A 14,062-nucleotide genomic window follows, 5' to 3' on the forward strand; every position below is an offset into this window, starting at 1 on the left:
TTTTTATGTGCAAATGTTAAGTCCATAAAATTGCCCCCGGCCCCAGAGTCCAGCATAGCAGAGCAGGAAATTTCGAGTTCTGAGGTGAAGATCTGAATGGTTACCATGAAATGAGACTCGGGGATTGTAGTTTGGTCTTTCTTCCAAGCAATAGGGGAAATAGAGTTTATTTCAGAGTGTATGGAATATGGAATTTCTGATTCCAATTGTTCTTCTATCTCTCTGACCGCGTTTATTCTACGGACCCTTCTAGGGCAGTCGATAGCATAATGTCCCATTTTTCCACAGTAGAGACAAAGATCTTCTGAGATGCGTCTTTCCTTTTCCGCTACAGTTATGGATCTCCGTAATGCATTGATTTGCAAAGGTTCTGGTGCAGGCTCAGGATTACGGGGAGCCGATGGTCTGAAAAAATAGGTGGGTCGGTTTTCCTGCGCCCATGCTTTCTCCCTTCTCCTTTCAGTAAGTCTCTGATCGACTCTGATACAAAGTTAAATGAAGTCTTCAAAGTCTTCTGGAATATCTGTCCTAGCAAGGTCATCTTTCATTTGTTCAGACAACCCCCGCCGGAACTGACTCTTTTGGTTGTGGTGTCGGTCACCCAGCGGCGGAATTCGGCTGTGTAAACGGCCACTGAACAGTTTCCTTGGCGTAGATTATGTAGTTTTAGTTCCGCAGTAGCACAACGATTAGGATCATCAAACACCTGACTTATGGCGGAGATGAAGGTCTCCAGATCCTGCAGAAGGCTGCTGTCGGTCTCCACATAAGGAGATGCCCATGCGAGAGCCTCATCAGACAGAAGATTGATGATGAACAATACCTTCATCTTTCCAGTAGTCAACCGGGCTGGATTCATTTCGAAATAGATTCGACATTGGTTCAAAAAACCTCGGAATTGGCGTTGATCTCCATTAAACCTTGCTGGGAACGGCATGCGCGTATCTCCAGCTGGGGCCTGCCCATCCAGGAGTGGTCTCTGTAGGGCGATTATTTCCCCTTGTTGATCTTGTACCACACTTTGTAACTGGGAAAACTTTTCCTGATAAGTGGTTCCGAATTCTTGTAGCTCTATAACTTGTGTTTTCAGGAGCGTCACCGCGGACTCCATTTTTGAGGCCAGATTATTCTGGTATGGTTACCTGCACAATTGCTTGTAGAGGTTACTCGAAGAGGGGAAGGAGTCCAATGGCAGCAACACAGGAACAGAGGATCACGGAAACGGAATGGATGAATGATCCCGATATGCAGGAATGGTGGTGGCTCAATGGACCCGATAAGGTCCACCTGGTAGATGAGTGCCGAAGAATGAGGAAGGCAAGAGAGTAGTCAGGCAGTTCTGGGTCGGTACACGGGGTGGCAGGTACAAGGATTCAGGATGAGGCAGAGTTCGGTACACGAGATGGCAGGTACAAGGATTCAGGATGAGGCAGGAGAGTAGTCGATGAAGGCAGAGTTCGGTACACGAGCAGGTTAGCAGACAAATACTGAGAGGCTGAAGCAAGACTACGGCTGAGATAGCTCAATAATCTGGCAAGGGAGGAAGTGACATTGTCTTCCTTAACCACCTCCGGACCGCCTAACGCAGATTCGCGTTCCGGAGGTGGCAGCCCTGCGCACAGTCACGCATATATGCGTCATCTCGCGAGACGCGATATTTCCTGTGAACGCGCGCACACAGGCGCGCGCGCTCACAGGAACGGAAGGTAAGCGAGTGGATCTCCAGCCTGCCAGCGGCGATCGTTCGCTGGCAGGCTGGAGATCTGATTTTTTTAACCCCTAACAGGTATATTAGACGCTGTTTTGATAACAGCGTCTAATATACCTGCTACCTGGTCCTCTGGTGGTCCCTTTTGTTAGGATCGACCACCAGAGGACTCAGGTAGCTCAGTACAGTCGCACCAAACACCACACTACACTACACCCCCCCCCCGTCACTTATTAACCCCTTATAAACCCCTGATCACCCATGATCACCCCATATAAACTCCCTGATCACCCCCCTGTCATTGATCACCCCCCTGTCATTGATCACCCCCCTGTCAGGCTCCGTTCAGACGTCCGTATGATTTTTACGGATCCACGGATACATGGATCGGATCCGCAAAACGCATACGGACGTCTGAATGGAGCCTTACAGGGGGGTGATCAATGACAAGTGGGTGATCACGCATATAGACTTCCTGATCACTTCCCTGTCATTGATCACCCCTCTGTCATTGATCACCCCCCTGTAAGGCTCCATTCAGACATCCGCATGATTTTTACGGATCCACTGATACATGGATCGGATCCGCAAAACACATGCGGACCTCTGAATGGAGCCTTACAGGGGGGTGATCAATGACAAGTGGGTGATCACGCATATAGACTACCTGATCACTTCCCTGTCATTGATCACCCCTCTGTCATTGATCACCCCCCTGTAAGGCTCCATTCAGACATCCGCATGATTTTTACGGATCCACTGATACATGGATCGGATCCGCAAAACACATGCGGACCTCTGAATGGAGCCTTACAGGGGGGTGATCAATGACAAGGGGGTGATCACGCATATAGACTTCCTGATCACTTCCCTGTCATTGATCACCCCTCTGTCATTGATCACCCCCCTGTAAGGCTCCATTCAGACATCCGCATGATTTTTACGGATCCACTGATACATGGATCGGATCCGCAAAACACATACGGACGTCTGAATGGAGCCTTACAGGGGGGTGATCAATGACAGGCGGGTGATCACCCATATAGATTCCCTGATCACCCCCTGCATTGATCACCCCTCTGTCATTGATCACCCCCCTGTAAGGCTCCATTCAGACATCCGCATGATTTTTACGGATCCACTGATACATGGATCGGATCCGCAAAACACATACGGACGTCTGAATGGAGCCTTACAGGGGGGTGATCAATGACAGGCGGGTGATCACCCATATAGATTCCCTGATCACCCCCTGCATTGATCACACCCCTGTCATTGATCACCCCCCTGTAAGGCTCCATTCAGACGTCCGCATGTGTTTTGCGGATCCGATCCATGTATCCGTGGATCCGTAAAAAATCATACAGACGTCTGAATGGAGCCTTACAGGGGGGTGATCAGGGAGTCTATATGGGTGATCACCCCTCTGTCATTGATCACTTCCCCCCTGTACGGCTTCATTCAGACGTCCGCATGTGTTTTGCGGATCCGATCCATGTATCCGTGGATCCGTAAAAAATCATACGGACGTCTGAATGGAGCCTTACAGGGGGGTGATCAGGGAGTCTATATGGGTAATCACCCCTCTGTCATTGATCACCCCCCCTGTAAGGCTCCATTCAGACGTCCGCATGTGTTTTGCGGATCCGATCCATGTATCCGTGGATCCGTAAAAAATCATACGGACGTCTGAATGGAGCCTTACAGGGGGGTGATCAGGGAGTCTATATGGGTGATCACCCCTCTGTCATTGATCACCCCCCCCTGTAAGGCTCCATTTAGACGTCCGCATGTGTTTTGCAGATCTGATCCATGTATCCATGGATCCGTAAAAATCATACGGACGTCTGAATGGAGCCTTACAGGGGGGGTGATCAGTGACAGGGGGGTGATCACCCTGATCACCCCCTGTCATTGATAACCCCCCTGTAAGGCTCCATTCAGACGTCCGCATGTGTTTTGCGGATCCGATCCATGTATCCATGGATCCGTAAAAATCATACGGACGTCTGAATGGAGCCTTACCAGGGGGGTTATCAGTGACAGGGGGGTGATCAGGGAGTCTATATGGGTGATCACCCCCCTGTCATTGATCACCCCCCTGTCATTGATCACCCCCCTGTCATTGATCACTCCCCCTGTAAGGCTCCATTCAGACATTTTTTTGGCCCAAGTTAGCGGCTATTTTTTGTTTGTTTTTGTTTTTGTTTTTTCTTACAAAGTCTCATATTCCACTAAGTTGTGTCAAAAAATAAAATCTCACATGAACTCACCATACCCCTCACGGAATCAAAATGCGTAAACATTTTTAGACTTCTTCTCACGCTTTAGGGCCCCTAAAAAGCCAGGGCAGTATAAATACCCCACATGTGACCCCATTTCGGAAAGAAGACACCCCAAGGTATTCCGTGAGGGGCATATTGAGTCCATGAAAGATTGAAATTTTTGTCCTAAGTTAGCGGAAAGTGAGACTTTGTGAGAAAAAAACTAAAAAAAATCAATTTCCGCTAACTTATGCAAAAAAAAAATAATTTCTATGAACTCGCCAGGCCCCTCATTGAATACCTTGGGGTGTCTTCTTTCCAAAGTGGGGTCACATCTGGGGTATTTATACTGCCCTGGCTTTTTAGGGGCCCGAAAGTGTGAGAAGAAGTCTGGGATCCAAATGTCTAAAAATGCCCTCCTAAAAGGAATTTGGGCACCTTTGCGCATCTAGGCTGCAACAAAGTGTGACACATCTGGTATCGCTGTACTCAGGAGAAGTTGGGGAATGTGTTTTGGGGTGTCATTTTACATATACCCATGCTGGATGAGAAAAATATCTTGGTCAAATGCCAACTTTGTATAAAAAAATGGGAAAAGTTGTCTTTTGCCAAGATATTTCTCTCACCCAGCATGGGTATATGTAAAATGACACCCCAAAACACATTCCCCAACTTCTCCTGAGTACGGCGATACCAGATGTGTGACACTTTTTGATGCCAAGGTGGGCAAAGGGGCATATATTCCAAAGTGCACCTTTCGGATTTCACCGGTCATTTTTTACAGATTTTGATTGCAAAGTACTTCTCACACATATGGGCCCCTAAATTGCCAGGGCAGTATAACTACGCCACAAGTGACCCCATTTTGGAAAGAAGACACCCCAAGGTATTCCGTGAGGGGCATGGCGAGTTCCTAGAATTTTTTATTTTTTGTCGCAAGTTAGTGGAATATGAGACTTTGTAAGGAAAAAAGAGAAAAAAAAAAATCATCATTTTCCGCTAACTTGTGACAAAAAAAAAATAATTCTAGGAACTCGCAGTGCCCCTCACGGAATACCTTGGGGTGTCTTCTTTCCAAAATGGGGTCACTTGTGGCGTAGTTATACTGCCCTGGCAATTTAGGGGCCCAAATGTGTGAGAAGTACCTTGCAATCAAAATGTGTAAAAAATGGCCTGCAAAATCCGAAAGGTGCACTTTGGAATATGTGCCCTTTTGCCCACCTTGGCAGCAAAAAAGTGTGACACATCTGGTATCACCGTACTCAGGAGAAGTTGAGGAATGTGTTTTGGGGTGTCATTTTACATATACCCATGCTGGGTGAGGAAAATATCTTGGTCAAATGCCAACTTTGTATAAAAAAATGGGCAAAGTTGTCTTTTGCCAAGATATTTCTCTCACCCAGCATGGGTATATGTAAAATGACACCCCAAAACACATTCCCCAACTTCTCCTGAGTACAGCGATACCAGATGTGTGACACTTTTTTGCTGCCAAGGTGGGCAAAGGGGCACATATTCCAAAGTGCACCTTTTGGATTTTGCAGGCCATTTTTTACACATTTTGATTGCAAAGTTCTTCTCACACATTTGGGCCCCTAAATTGCCAGGGCAGTATAACTACGCCACAAGTGACCCCATTTTGGAAAGAAGACACCCCAAGGTATTCTGTGAGGGGCACGGCGAGTACCTAGAATTTTTTATTTTTTTGTCGCAAGTTAGTGGAATATGGAACTTTGTAAGAAAAAAAAAAAAAGAAAAAATCATCAACATTTTCCGCTAACTTGTGACAAAAAATAAAAAGTTCTATGAACTCACTATGCCCATCAGCGAATACCTTAGGGTGTCTACTTTCCGAAATGGGGTCATTTGTGGGGTTTTTCTACTGTTTGGGCATTGTAGATCCTCAGGAATCATGACAGGTGCTCAGAAAATCAGAGCCGTTTCAAAAAGCGGAAATTCACATTTTTGTACCATAGTGTGTAAACGCTATAACTTTTACCCAAACCATTTTTTTTTTTGCCCAAACATTTTTTTTTATCAAAGACATGTAGAACAATAAATTTGGCGAAAAATTTATATATGGATGTCGTTTTTTTTGCAAAATTTTACAGCTGAAAGTGAAAAATGACATTTTTTTGCAAAAAAATCGTTACATTTTGATTAATAACAAAAAAAGTAAAAATGTCAGCAGCAATAAAATACCACCAAATGAAAGCTCTATTAGTGAGAAGAAAAGGAGGTAAAATTCATTTGGGTGGTAAGTTGCATGACCGAGCGATAAACGGTGAAAGGAGTGTAGTGCCGAAGTGTAAAAAGTGCTCTGGTCATGAAGGGGGTTTCAGCTAGCGGGGCTGAAGTGGTTAAATAGGGCGTACACAGATCTGATTGGTCAAACCGAAAGCAGGAGAATTCAGGTCAAGGAGGTGGTTCAAAAAAGTAACAGAAACTGTGCAGTAAGCTCTGTGGTCTAGTGAGCAAGGCTACAGCCTAGGACGCCGGAGTCTCCCGGTTCGATTTCTGACACTGTCATTGCGCCATTCTGTGGCCTCCTCCTGATGCTGCTGCTGCCACCTCCACACTCTGTCATTGTGCTACTTTATGGCCTCCTGATGCTGTTGCTGCCACTTCCACACTCTGTCATTGTAGAGACCAAAAGCAGGAGTGGGTAAGAAAACACAGAAGACATGCAAATATTCCATTCATGTGTCATCTCTCTTTTGGATCCACTCCTGTTTTTTTGAGCTTTAGCCATACTGATGCATTACCAAATGCTGACTGAGTGAAGGCGGATGCTCCACAGACAGGATCCATTTTTTGGGGTTTATTGTACTGACGGATCAGAGGAAGAGCTAAATAATCAGTGAAGTCAACACAAACTTACTGCTGACCCCCACTCCACTCTGTCGGGGGAGCGCTACATATATGTGTTTTTGTTTTTTGTTTTAAGTTTATTTATTCAATTTTTTCCTTTATAACACAAAGTTAAGAAAAAACAATTTAACAGGACCGAATCTGAATATATCAATACAAATTCTGCCAACATAGCAGATATAATATATTATATAACACATTGAGCAGAGAGAGAAATGTAGGTCTAATACATAGTCGTAGGCTATTTTGAAAATTTCATACACTCCCTGTTCAATTTCATATTACATTAAACTCAGATCTCCCACTGTTTGTCTTAGCTTATTGCATATTTGAACAGGTCATATGGATATAGTCAGCGGACTCTTCACTACATTTCCAGCATTTTGATTCTCGTTCTTTGTAGATCTTACTAAGCAACATTGGAGTCAAATATATTCTGTGGATAATATTAAAATAGATGATCCTAAAATTACTATATATTGTTGTCTTTTTTATATTTTTATATATATTACCCGATTCAATTGTGTTTGATCCTATATCCTTTACCTATTTTTCCTCGCTGTTGAACTTTAATATTTTCCCCATTACTTTCCTTATTATCCTATACACCTGCGATATGGTCACCCATGATCTCATGTGATTGTGACAAAAGTCTATAAATTTGTGTTTTATTGTAGTAAGATATTCCCTATTTTGTGTAGCTTCAAATGCGTGTTTTAATTGGTGACACCCATACTGGCCCATTAACTCTGCATTTATTCCAGGACATAATTCTTTTAGTGCTCTTATTCTCCCATTCTTTACTAACTGTGATACATAAATAATACCATAATTTACCCAGTATTTGTAATCAGTGATTAACTGAAATTCTGCTATATTACTATTACACCACAAAGGTGAGAGATTTGAAGCATTGAAGATTCCCAATATTTTTTTTATCTTTTCCCAAGACAAGTCCACCATTCAACATATTGGGAATTTTTTCCCTTTATTTTTAATAAATACCGTCTCCAGTATGCTGAATATATCATATTTTAGGCCATTAAAACCTCGTTCCAAGAATTCTTTTATATTATTGACTTGAGAGGCCAGATAATTTCCCTGAAAGAAAGGGACCGCTAGTCCTCCGTCTTCCTCCGCTAACCAGAGATATTTTTGCTTAAGTTTTACCCTTTTTCTCCCCCAGATTAAGTCATTCAGCAGTCGTTCCAAATGGTTAAAGAGACGATCCTCTATCCAAACTGGACAGGCTGCCAATATATACAGGATCTGGGGAAGCAATATCATTTTTATTAATGCAATTTTGTCTGCCTGTCCAATAGGTAACTTCTGCCAAACACCAATTTTGCTTTTACATCTAGTCAGCAGGGGGGTGACATTCAGTCACGCAAAATCTAGTATGCTTGCACTTAGCTTTATACCCAAATATTCCATAGATTCCGTCATTTTTAATACCCCAATTCCTAGGGAATTCGGTGGGTTTTCCTGATCGAGTGGTAGCAATACTGATTTTGCCCAGTTGACTTTATATCCCGAAACATCGCTAAACTTATTTATTAGTTCCATGAGATATGGCAGCTGCTATATGGGGTTCTCCAGGAAGATCAGAATGTCATCTACATACTTATCTTATCAGAGGTCCCCTTCATACCAAAACCGGAAATCCCTTCGCCCGCTCTTATTTTGGCTGCCAATGGTTCTATAAATAACACAAACAGTAAGGGAGAGAGGGGACATCCCTGTCTAGTTCCTCTATGCAGCTCCATTTGCTCCGACCATACTCCGTTGATGTTAATTTTGGCCTTAGGTTGATTGTACAGGATCTGGACCCATTTAATAAAATAATTACCCATATTCATCCTATACATTACTTTCCAGAGATACTCCACCCTGTCAAACGCCTTCTCAGCATCTAATGACAGGATGGAGCGGGAACCCGCCCGCTCAACCTGCATATTTAAAAAGGCTCTTCGTATACTAGTTTGTACCAATCTCTTGGGCATAAATCCAGTCTGGTCAGGATGGATTAACCTATCGATTACTCCCTTTAGTCTATTAGTGAGTATTTTTGCGCAGATTTTATAGTCTGTATTTAGGAGAGAAATCGGGCGATATGCACCGATCTCTCTCTCATCCTTACCCTTTTTTAGAATAAGTGTAATCACTGCTTCAGATAGAGATACAGGTAACTGACCTGTCTGGTAAGTGCTATTTAGGACCTGTAATAGCATTGGCAGGATTATGTCCCCGTGTTGACGATAGATCTCAAACGGATGCCCATCAGTCCCCGGGGAGGAGTTTCCCTGAATGGTCCTAACGGCCTCAAATACTTCCTGTAGATCTATAGGTCTATTTAATATTTTGCACTCCTGCTCTGTTAATTTAGGAAGGTTAATATTCTCCAGGAACTTTTCGATGTCTCCGTCCTGCTGGTTTCTATTGCTTGTATATAAGGTGTTATAGTGCTTAAAGGATAACTGAGGCTAATCCCGCCTGCCCTCACTAGCCAGTAACAATAGCCCCCCAAAAGTGTCAGTAACCAGAGCCCTCCCCTAAAGGGTTAATCTCCTGCAGCACAAAGGGATCATCTTACCACATGTTGCTTTCATTTATACACTGAGCAGACGGCAGATCTCCCTTCCCTGTTGTGCGCTGATTCAACTCTGCTTTCTCCAGTTCTGCTGAGTGAGGGAGCGTCTGCCAAGCGCAGGGACAGGGAGAAGTGCACACAGCCCAGGCACTGTTATCAGCTGCTGGGGAGTACCTGGCTTTAATAATTTACTTACAATCCCTGGCTGTCAGTAATGTGACCTTGCACGGTGCATGCTCCGTCCTTCAACAGATAGACGGACCATGCCTAGCAACCCTATTTTAAGCACAGGTAAAAGTAGGCAGTACAGGGAACAAAAATGTGGAATTAAGGGGTAATTGAATACACAGTGAAAAGTTTAAATAGGGCCACCAAGGAGATATTAATCATCACAATCCAATACTCCAAAAAAAAAATATATGAGTTATACTTTAACAAATTCTCGCTCAATCTCCTTCGGGCGCGTCGTTATCTCTCCATTTCCCAATCTGATATTTTTTATTCTGTTAATATTTTTTTGATTTTGGATAAAAAGTGACAGAAGGTTTCCTGCTTTCCCTGCTTGAGAGAAATATTTAGCTCCTGTAAAAAAGACCCTATGTTGAGCCTTTTCGAATAAATAATTTTTATACTCCAATCTAGCTTCCTCAAACTGTTATTGTACAGTAGTACTTAATCAACTTGATCCAGTGGGGATTTAATCTAAAGATCCTTGTTTTCTTTTTGACATTCCCCATTTTTATCGTAGCTACCATTGGGGAGTGGTCGTATATCGTATGAATTTCATACTTCATTTTTGTTACACAATCTAAGAGATCAGGATTAGCTAAAGCTAAATCTATTCTGGACATAGCGGTATTTGCCTGGCTAAAGCAAGAGAATACTTTTTTTTCCCGCATATAGGTATTGCCAAATGTCTGTCAATGCCATCTCCAGGGAGACCCTTCTTAATAATGTTAATTTATCTATATCTACATTATAGGGATGATCCTTAGAGTATCTGTCTTTCTTTAAATCCATGACATCATTAAAGTCTCCAATTACCAAAACCGGACATCTTCCTATGGAGCCAATAAAATCCACCAAGTATGACATGACACACATAGAAAAGGGAGGGGGGGACATAAACAAATGCCAATATACAGGCAATACTATCGATTCTATGGGCAATTGGAATGTAGTCCATAGTTCTATGGACATATACACTAACACCCCGGGAATACGCCGAGCAGCAAGCATGGTAGTCATATTTTGCCCATTTCCTTTTCGCATAACTGATGTTCTCATCTGTAAGATGTGTTTCTAAAAGGCATACTATTGCGGGAAGATGTCTCACGACTACATCAAATATGACCACCCGCTTAGCCCTCTCGGCCATTCCACGAATGTTCCATGTTAATATTCTATTCATGTACTTTCTTATACAATGCTATCCCCCTCGGGACTTCAAGAATTTATCAATTTTTGCAGCTGGGCTACTTCCACTTACTCCCAAAGACTTTCTTCCAGGGACCTTTGCTGGCATTATCTTATGCAACATACAGTACATCATTTAAAAAAAAAAAAAGGGGAGGAAACAAAGAAGAGGAAAAAATAAATAAAAATAACAATCTTCACGCCTGCAAATAGGTCACAAAATATTGAGACCCAGGGTGCATCCTAAGACTTATATGTGTTTAATAGAACAGGTTCTGTAGAAATCTATGTGGAATCAGTGAATTGGTGTAAAAGGAGTGCGCTCTTTCACGCTATAGTAGGATCTTGGGCATCTGCACGGTTCTTTATACTTGCCGCTAACGTTGACCTTTAGACCGAGTTCACACTTGAGTTATTTGGTCAGTTTTGGCCCCGTAATACGTTAAGTGTGCAGTGATTCTAAGAGTGACGCCTGTCATCTGCATGTCACATGGACTCACAGTATTGTTTCACTACCACAGCAGACTCCCTATGTGTGTTACTGCAAGGCACAGTGTTTTACACAACTTTACAGGCTCTCTGAAGCCAGTCTGGCTATTACTAGTGGTTCTGTCTGTGCACGTTGCCTGTCACTCTGTGCCTTGTACTGGAGTCTCTAAACTTGTGTGTCTGCCGCCAACTACACTGGGACTATTTCAAGAAGCAGTTGCTTGGTGGTTCCCGTGCAGTGAAAACAAGATATCTGTATAGGGGTTTAAGGGTGAAAACAGGGTGTTGTCAGGACAGGTCTATCTCAACATCAGACTGGTTAGTTGGCACAGGGGTTCCATAATGATTGTTTGTAACAGAAATTTATTGCATGATTTCTTATGCTGCATACAATGGAGCAGATGGATTCACTTTTTCAGTTACCATGCAGTCTCCATAGAGTGTAGATTAGTGGTAGACAGTAAAGACACTTCCTCCTTACCTGTATGACTAGTCCCTGTGAACTGCAATTGCTTTGAGTAGGCTCAGTTTTGCTTGCTACATCATTCCCTTTGGCCACCTATTTTATAATAGGCTGGTAGGGGTGATGGTTGATGACAACATGTTGGTTGTACAGGCTATAGTTTTATATTAAAATAGATTAACTTTATTTATGTCTTCTCATTACCTTCAGTAAAGAGGTTTTCTGGAAGTAAAATATTGATGCCCTGTCACATTGGAGAGGATCTGACTCCTAGCGGCCCTGCTGATCAGCTGTTTGATAAGGTAGTGGCACTCCAGTGAACATCTTCCTAGGCCAGTGACGTAACATGGTCTACTGTATGTGCAGTTCAGTCCCATTCAATTAAATTGGCCTGGGCTGCAATACCAATCACAGCCACTATGCAATGTATGACACTGTGCTTGACGCTGTGGCCTCTTCAATCTTCTGATAAGCAGGGGTTCTGCGAGTCAGACCCCCAACCAATCTTATATTTGATGACCTATGTTAAGGATATACTGCCATACTCATTACATTGCCATACAATAGATGGTAATGATGTGATCCTGTCTACGATATGCCATAGTGACTTAGCAGCCTGACAGAAAAATTCCCCAGTATGTAGTATGTGCAAGTGCCAGAGCGTAGTCTGTAGTGAGGCCTAGTGTTGATCAAGCACCAAAGTGCTCGTGTGCTCTGGCCAAACACATCGGTATGCTCGAGTGCTTTACCGAGCACCCGAGCATAATGGAAGTCAATGGGAGAACCCCAGGCACCCCCTGCTCAGAAGAGAAAAGGATGTCTGGTTCACAAAAACAGGCTAGAAATTGATGAAAAAACTCATCAAAATGGTTTGGAAACAGCATTAACAGGATGGCTGGATGAGTCTTGGACTCCTATTGTCTAAGACATACAATAGACAACCAAACAAAGGCTATATGCCAGTAAACCTCAAAGTTCCCTCACATTTGTTGGATGGCTTGGGTGGACCTGCGCACCTAGATCAATATCATTAGGGGGACAAAACGTTTTCTGATTGTCTTAGCATAATATTCAATAACTTTTCTATACAGTTTTGTCATGTAAAAACTAATTTGCATAAACATGGGTATATTGGAAATACATGCAAATGAGCAGAATCTGCCTTGTTTTTCAGCTGAAAAACCATTTGCATGGAAAATGTGCAATCTACACTACTCATGAACAGCGCCATTTATTGGATTCATAGTCTTGTCATAAGACTATAAAACCAATAGATGGCACTGTTCATTTTGCTGGGGGACTAGTAAGTGGGGCATCCTGCTCAACAGAGTCCACACTCCGTGTAGCACTCAGCCTATAATAGCCTGCGCTAACACTGAGGTGTATATCGGATTGCTGCTATCATTCACACATCTTCTAGCACTTTATCTGCGGTAATATAAGCTTGCTAGGGTGTATCTGAGGACAATTGCACTGCTTGTAATGACTCATTAACAGCGCCATCTATTGGTTTCATAGTCTTATGACAAGACTATGAATCCAATAGATGGCGCTGTTCATGAGTAGTGTAGATCGCGAATATTCTATTCGCAAATTTTTATCGCAGATTTTCCATGCAAAAGGCTGAGTGTTAGACGGTGTGTAGACTCTGTTGAGCAGGGTGCCCCACTTACTAGTGCCCCAACAATATGAATAGCGCCATCTATTGGTTTCATAGTCTTATGACAAGACTAATAGTCTTGTCATAAGACTCATAGTCTAATAGTCTTGTCATAAGACTATAAAACCACTAGATGGCGCCGTTCATGACTCATATGACCAGACTATGAATCCAATAGATGGCCCTGTTCATGAGTAGTGTAGATCGCACATTTCCCATGCAAATGGTTTTTCAGATTAAAAACAAGGAAGATTCTGCTCATTTGCATGTCTTTCCCATATGCCCATGTTGATGCAAATGAGTTTTTACATGACAAAACTGTATAGAAAGGTTATTGAATATTATGTTAGGACAATCAGAAAACTTTTTGTCGCCCTAATGATATTGATCTAGGTGTGCAGGTCCACCCAAGCCATCCAACAGATGTCAAGCAACTTTGAGGCTTACTGGCATTCAGCCAGATGAGAGCTGGTTTGGAATGTCTCATAGTGCACAAGGCTGCCATTGTAAGGTATACTGACTGGTATCTGTCTCATGGATAGATTGTTGGCTTCCACATACCTGGCTTTTGGCATATAGCCTTTGTGTGGTTGTCTATTGT

General features: G+C 42.9%; 1 protein-coding gene across 3 annotated transcripts in view; it reads right to left on the minus strand.

Moving 5' to 3' along the window:
* Nucleotides 1-14,062, minus strand: part of LOC122927080 — a 216,483-nt gene that overhangs the window by 51,202 nt on the left and 151,219 nt on the right. The gene's annotated exons all lie outside the window — the stretch shown is intronic.

This window comes from Bufo gargarizans, chromosome 2, assembly GCF_014858855.1.
Source record: "Bufo gargarizans isolate SCDJY-AF-19 chromosome 2, ASM1485885v1, whole genome shotgun sequence".
NCBI lineage: Eukaryota > Metazoa > Chordata > Amphibia > Anura > Bufonidae > Bufo > Bufo gargarizans.